Genomic DNA, 8,380 nt, shown 5'->3' on the forward strand with positions numbered 1-8,380 from the left:
GACTCGATTATTTACAGACCGCCGTCATATAGCTGGAATATTGCTGAGTGCGGCGTTAAACAACAAACAACAACAACAACAACCCTCCTTGACCATCTAACATGATAGGGCTACTGTCAATATCTTTCTAACTACGAGTGGGTAAGTGTGGTGTTACGCCATATATAGATTTAGCAATTATCGGTGTTCCGGGGTACACCAGAAATGGGCTTTACACTTTACACCTTTTTGAGGAATCGAACCTGGACGTTCCGCGTGATGAGCGGGCCACCTCACCGATACGACCCCTAACTATAAGTAATCATGTTTGAGTATAATAAAACCCCTAACGTCATTTCAGTGATATATATGGGGCGGTCAGGTAGCCTAGTGTTTAAAGCGTTCGCTTGTCACGCCGAAGGCCCGGGTTCGATTCCCGACATGGGAACAATGTGTGACGCCCATTTCTGGTGTCCCCTGCCGTGATATTGCTGGAAGATTGCCAAAAGCGGCGTAAAACCATACTCACTCACTCACTCACTCACTCACTCACTTGAGTGATATATCATAGTGAAAAGTGCAATGCATACGTTTCGTGTGCTCAACCTACCGCTAGTTTTAAAGATCATCTCCTTGGTACAGTTGTTAGGGCGTCTGCCCAGAAGACGGAAGGTCGGGGGTTCGATCCCCGGCCGACGGTACATGTTATTGCCCTGTATGACGCTCGGCGTTAAGGAGCTAAATTAAACATGGACTGGTCGGCTCGGTGTCGGTATACTGTGTCTGAGTGGGGTATTCGTGTTAAACTGCGGCTAGCACTATACAATCGGCATTAGTCCGAACTAGAACAGACAGCCACACACACGTGCATACACGGCCCTATTAGTTCAACTGTCACGTTCTAATAATAATAATCATCATCATCATCATCATAATAATAGAAACAATATGTGTACTTATATTGTGCTAAACTCTTTACACAAGGTGTATGTTCAAAGCGCTAACATCACCCCGGTTAACGGATCAGCGTCCACTCGATTTTCATTCTCAGCTCCCTGGGGAATATACAACCCAAGCTGCCTCAAGGCGCTAGAAGGTTAACATTACCATCTTATCCTACCGGGTACCCATTCACTGCTGGGTGAACAGAGGCACAAGTCGAACACAGTCACTTGCCGCAGGAGACACTTCAGGTCCCACATGCGCCTCAGTGTAGGGCGTTCTCCGCTGATCCTTTCTAAGTTCAGTCGTGTTTTACGACCATTCTCATGTAATTACGAACCGCCTCCGTGGTCTAGTTGTAGAGCTTCCGCCCGGAGAGCTGAAGGTCCGGGTTCGATCGCCAGCCGCGTCATATCAAAAGACGTTAAATGATCATGGTACTTGTTGTTACCCTGTCTGGCGCTCGGCATTAAGTGTCTGAGTGGGGTATTCATGTTATACTGCGGTATCTCAGTGAGCTAGCACTATAAATCGGCATCAGTCCGGACTAGTACAAGCAGCCACACACACACATACACGTGCATGCACGTCGCTATATAAGTACAATAATCTTTGATGCGACGTTAAACCCCATTTCACCTCACCATGTAATTACGTGTACTCGTGTACATCCCTGTCTCTGTCCACCTAGCGGGGATTCCGAGAAGAATTTAGGTCCCCAGCAACTCATTTCCCTCATGTTCACGATAATGTCATATTCCACCATACCGATTTTCTCACAGTTAGGATCCCATGCCTTTGTTAGTTTCAAAACCCGTAGCGATGTAGGAAAGAATATAGCTCCCCGGCAACCTGGGTGAGTTAGTGAGTTTCTGGATGAGTTGGTGGGTAGGCTGTTGAGTGTGCCGTAAGAGGCGACAAAATGGATGGTCCATCGCGATTATTTACAGACAGCCGGAACAAAGCTGGAATATTTCTGAGCGCGGCGTTAAATTAGGGTCAATGAGGATCACGAGGATGCTGACCAGTGACTTGACCCCTCAAATCACCTGATCATCTGAACGTTATAGAGGGGCTCATATGAATTTAAATATCGAATCCACAGGTGAGTGAGTTTTCGCCACTTTTAGCGATATTCCAGCGATTTCACAGCGGGGGACACCAGAAATAGGCTTCCTGCCCATGTGGGGAATCGAACACGGGCCTTCGGCGTGACGAGAGAATGCATTAACCACTAGACTACCCCACCGCCCCTGTACGTTGGTTGGATCGGATAAGCCATAGGAACAACATCTTTTTACACACAGCAATAAAACGCAAAACAAATGTTTACTTGACTCAGTCTTGCCCTTTTATCAGACACGGATTGTTCGTTGTTGCTGAAGAACCTCTTAATTGAGGTATTATCAGCGGAGAGCAAGAATATCGGCAATGTGGCCCATGTTTTATGCCACCAACGCATCCAAACCACGTGTACAGTCAACAAACCATGGATGTTACCATGCCTCCCACCTTCAACGCTCAGTTCAGCGGAACCCCCTCTAACCGACACCAGGGGATTTCGCCATTTTGTCTTTTTCTCCTGGCTGACTTCTCTGCTTTGTCTAATGCATGTCTCACTTCCCCAACATGACAGATCTCTGTTTTGTCTAATGCATGTCTCACTTCCTCAACATAAACATGATCTCTGTTTTGTCTAATGCATGTCTCACCTCCCCAACATAGACAGGTCTCTGTTTTATCTAATGCATATTCACTTCCTAAATATAGAAAGATCTCTGTTTTGTCTAATGCATGTCTTACTTCCTAAATATAGACAGATCTCTGTTTTGTCTAATGCATGTCTCACTTCCTGAACATAGACAGATCTCTGTTTTGTCTAATGCATGTCTCACTTCCTAAATATAGACAGATCTCTGTTTTGTCTAATGCATGTCTCACTTCCTGAACATAAACAGATCTCTGTTTTGTCTAATGCATGTCTCACCTCCTCAACATAGACAGATCTCTGTTTTGTCTAATGCATGTCTCACTTCCTCAATATAGACAGATCTCTGTTTTGTCTAATACATGTCTCACTTCCTCAACATAGACAGATCTCTGTTTTGTCTAATGCATGTCTCACCTCCCCAACATAGACATATCTCTGCTTTGTCTAATGCATGTCTCACTTCCTCAACATAAAAAGATCTCTGTTTTGTCTAATGCATGTCTCACCTCCCCAACATAGACAGATCTCTGTTTTGTCTAATGCATGTCTCGTCTACCCAACATATACAGATCTCCTCTTTGGAGAGTGTCACACCTCAATGGGGTCAAACACGGACTGTTATCCTGAACGGCGAACACACTAATCGGGGCGCCACACGAGGGCGTGTCACACATCACAGGGGTCGAACACGGACTGTTCTCCAGAACACAATAATCGGTTCATACCTCACTGGGGTCGAACATGGACTGTGAGCCGGAACAGCGAACACATTACTAATATGGCCACTTAGCAGTGCTATATTCACTTACCAATGGCCTGACCCCGATCACAAAGCGGACGCGGATTCAATACTTGCCATCAACATTTTAATTCACGTATTGATTGATAACTGCTCTGTTTATTTGGCTGGGATATTTGATCATAATACGTGAAGACTTCATGTAAATATCCTTCTCTCAGAAACAAATATCTGTCAAAAAACATGTAAGCGAAGGTGACTTGTTCTGCTCTTGTATTAGCGGCTTATTTTGTTTATTTGTTGATCAACGCCGCGCTCACCAATACTCCAAATATATGACGGCGGTCTGCAGATAATCGACCAGACAAACCAGTGTTTAACATCATGAGCATCGGTCTACGCATTTGGGATGGCATGACATGCATCAACCAAGTCAGCGAACCTGACCGCCCGACCCCGGTTGTTGTAAGCGAGTGAGTGAGTGAGTGTGTGTCTATTGTTGTATCAAATGTTGAACCTGGGAACACCAGGGCCCACTTGCACAAAGCGATCTTAGCGCTAAGATGATCATAACTCCCATACTTTAACACAGGCTTACAGTAGTCTCAGCGCTAAAATCGCTTTGTGCAAGCGGGCCCAAAATCTGTTCATCTGTAAAGGGTTCGAACTCGGTCTTTTTCATCAGTAATCATGGTGTTCTTTTGCCCTACCTACATCAGTGTTTGTTTGTTTGCTTATTTGTTTTTTAACGCCGCACTCAGCAATATTCCAGCTATATGACGGCCATCTGTATACAATCGAGTCTGGACCAAAAGATCCAGTGATTGACATCTTGAGCAATTGGGATACGATGACATTTGGATCGACAAGCATCTATATAGTCGCCTTTTACGGCAAGGATGGGTTGCTGAAGACCTTTTCTACCCCGGATCTTTACAGGTCTGAGAGAGATTTTGGACATTGCAGATAGAAACTGATGGCGATTCAACATATTGCGTACATGATGATGATGATGATGATGATGATGACGATGATGATGATGATGAGGAGGAGGAGGAGGAGGAGGATTGGCACGTGCGATGTGTGTATTACTTTTCACTGAAGACTCCCGAAGACGCTGTAAACCAATCGTTCACTCTATTTTCATTTTCATTCAAGCATTTATCGGTAATATATTGTCGTGAGGGGTTGGGTATCATAAACAATCACCAAACTTAGTTTCCGTTTCAGTGAAGACCCATACAGGGTTTCCAACCAGTCAGGAATATAATTTTCACTCCCTCTTGTTCTTCGAATGCGAAATCCTTGCCATCGAAATGACGTGTTATTGATATAGGCGTTGGATGCGTATCTTGGTCAGACACGGGCTGGTCAAGGGGGCCAGGAGAATGAAGCAGTACTTATAGCATCACAGTCCTCTATCCCCGATCTATACCATGTCTCGCCTGAGCTGACCTCGCTGAGATTAGCGACCCCGTCCACGTCCCCTCCTCATCCGCTGCGGCTGTCGACAACCCCGCTCTGGACGGAGATACTCATCACACTTATTACACAATAAACAATAAGCTTTGACGTGGAGCTATTTACTGGGAGTTTAGACTCGAATGTATGGGGCTATTGGTGGGATTGAACTGTCGTCCTTGATTGTCCCCGTGGGACGATGTGCTGGGACGTGGAATGTAGTGGGAAACTTGGATACCGTGTCTGGAGGTGCAGTTTGGACACTCACTGAGTTGGTGGGTGAGTTGGTGGGTGAGCTTTTGAGCGTGTTTGTGAGTGAGTTAATAAAGTGTTGGGGTGAGTGAGTTGGCGAGTGAGGTGATGGGTGAGTGAGGTGGTGAGTGTGTTATTGGGTTATTTGTTGAGTGAGTGAGTGAGTGAGTGCGGGATTTATTGAGTCATTTTGTGGGTGAGTAGGTGAGTTATTTGGAGAGTGAGTCAGTGAGTGAGTTAGTGAGTGAGTTGGCGAGTGTGTTAGTGAGTTGACGAGTGAGTGAGTTAGTGAGTGAGTTGGTGGGTGAGTTGGTGAGTGATTTTGATGAGTGAGCTGGTGAATGAGTGAGTTGGGTTAACACCGAACGGAACTATCTTGCGACTACATCACGGCTTCTTAATGTTGGAGGAAAACCAAAGTGTTGGATGTTTTTTTTTGTTCAACTCACTCAGCAATACTTCAGCAACACTTACCCTCACGGAGCAATACCCCAGCTATATGACAGCAGCATAGTCGACTACCGGGTACCCACTTGCTACCTAGATCTGCACGCTGAGACAAGGTAGTGTGTGTACTAACGGGATCGGGTGGTCAGGCTCGCTGACTTGGTTGATGCATGTCATTGTATACCAAGTGCGTATCGATGCTCATGATGTCAATCACTTGATTGCCTGGTCCAGACTCGACTATTTACAAACCGCAGTCATAAAAGCTGTAACATGTAACAAACATACAAAGTGGCTTTATACTGAAATAATGTCTGTGTGTAAGTAGAATAATCACTAACGACTACATCGGCATGCAAAGTTTCCAGAAAAAATAAATTTCTTGAATCAAACTTGCTTGGGATGTATTACGGTTAGGTTGGAAGCTGTCCCTGTGTCAGGTATTATTTTAAAAAATAGCAATTTAAAAAAGTAATATTCCTTTCCTCTTCCCTGTGTGTTCCGAATGCATTCAAACCTTAATATAGTATCTTTTTCGGACATTGTTACCTTTAAGTAAGGATAAGATATATGGATGAAAAACTTCTTTATTACAATTAGGAGCGACGTTTTGGTGCAGGTTCTCACACCGTTGTGAAGCAACCTACACCGAAACGTCGCTCCTAATTTTAATAAAGAAGTTGTTCATCCATATATCTTATCCTTATTTAGTACTTCAACTTCTTAATGCCTCTCAAAGAAGTTGTTACCTTTGTTTATTTTGTTGCATTGTGTTTGTTTACTTGTTTATGGCTATTTGAAGCGTTATTTTCATGTTGTTATAATAAACAGGCCTGATCCAGTCCAGTCTCTCTTTATAACGTTTGAGAACATGTCTTAACGGTATATCAACAATGTTTTCAATAGTGTTTAGATTTATCATTGTAAATAGCTGAGAGTGCGGGTTCGTAAGGTGTAGAGCTATTTTGATCATCTTTTAACATCTTCTTGGTCAACAATTAGTTTTCATTAACAGCATTTACACCCTGAAGTCCTGACTTGGGAGTAATAACATAACACCCTAACATCTCAATAAATAACATGGTTACGTAGTGGCTGAAATTGCAGTGCATGAACTTCAATTCATGTTGGAAGTAATTAAAACATGTCCCAGAAAATGTAGTTCGCACGAAATACAAGATCGGCGTTATGCCAGTGCTGTAATGAGACGCACTCGGAGAGATAAACAAGATCCAGAGATGTACAGCGGTAGTTAAACAGTTCCACTGGGCAGGTCATCGCTTTCTGGTGTTTGGCATTCCTTTAATATATTAATTAGTGAAGGAACGCACACGTCGCCTCCAGGTGAATAATTGTAGGTCAGTGAGTGAGATAAAACGCACTAGTCAGCAATTTCACCGCTCTATCGCGACTGGTTGGTAAATAAGCATTGGTTGGTTGGTTGGTTGGTTTGTTGTTTAACGCCGCACTCAGCAATATTCCAGCTATATGACGGCTGTCTGTAAATAATGGAGTCTGGACCAGACAATCCAGTGATTAACATCATGAGCATCGATCCATGCAATTGGGATACGATGACATGTATGAACCAAGTCAGCGAGCCAGACCACCCGATCGATCCTGTTAGTCGCCTCTTACGACAAGCAAAGTCGCTTTTTACGGCAAGTATGGGTTGCTGAAGACCTATTTTATCCCGGATCTTTACAGGTCTGTAAATAAGCGAGTCTGGACAAGGCCAACCGGTGACTAGAAGCCTGAGCAACGACCCACGTCATCGGGGCTCAGTGATGCGAATTCAGCCAGATCACAGATGCTGGACACCATTGTTCGCAAGGGACGCCAGGGCTACTGACGACCTAATCTGACCCGGAAGTACTACAGGGAGGTCTGGTGTGGTAACACTTCCCTGTGAGTAAAGAAATACTCTGGTCAAACCACCCAGAAATGCCACCATGTTGTATAGATAGGGAGGGATGCCACCATGTTGTATAGATGGGGAGGGATGCCACCATGTTGTATAGATGGGGAGGGATGCCACCATGTTGTATAGCAAGGGGAGGGATGTCACCATGTTGTATAGAAGGGGGAGGGATGCCACCATGTTGTAAAGATAGGGAGGGGTGTCACCATGTTGTATAGATAGGGAGGGGTGCCACCATGCTGTATTGATAGGGAGGGGTGCCACCATGTTGTATAGATAGGGAGGTATGTCACCATGTTGTATATCGGGAGGGGTGTCACCATGTTGTATAGATAGGGAGGTATGTCACCATGTTGTATAGATAGGGGAGGTATGTCACCATGCTGTATAGATAGGGAGGGGTGTCACCATGTTGTATTGATAGGGAGGGATGCCACCATGTTGTATAGATAGGGAGGGATGTCCTCATGTTGTATATCGGGAGGGGTGTCACCATGTTGTATAGATAGGGAGGGGTGTCACCATGCTGTATAGATAGGGAGGGATGCCACCATGTTGTATAGATAGGGAGGGATGTCACCATGTTGTATAGATGGGGAGGGGTGCCACCATGTTGTATAGATAGGGAGGGGTGCAACCATGTTGTATAGATAGGGAGGGGTGCCACCATGTTGTATAGATAGGGAGGGATGTCACCATGTTGTATAGATAAGGAGGGATGTCACCATGTTGTATAGATGGGGAGGGATGCCACCATGTTGTATAGATAGGGGAGGGATGTCACCTTGTTGTATAGATAGGGAGGGGTGCCACCATGCTGTATTGATAGGGAGGGGTGCCACCATGTTGTATAGATAGGGAGGGATGTAACCATGTTGTATAGATAGGGAGGGATGCCACCATGTTGTATAGATAGGGGAGGGATGCC

Source organism: Haliotis cracherodii, unplaced genomic scaffold (assembly GCF_022045235.1).
Source record: "Haliotis cracherodii isolate W230 unplaced genomic scaffold, xgHalCrac1.p SCAF_17, whole genome shotgun sequence".
Taxonomy (NCBI): domain Eukaryota; kingdom Metazoa; phylum Mollusca; class Gastropoda; order Lepetellida; family Haliotidae; genus Haliotis; species Haliotis cracherodii.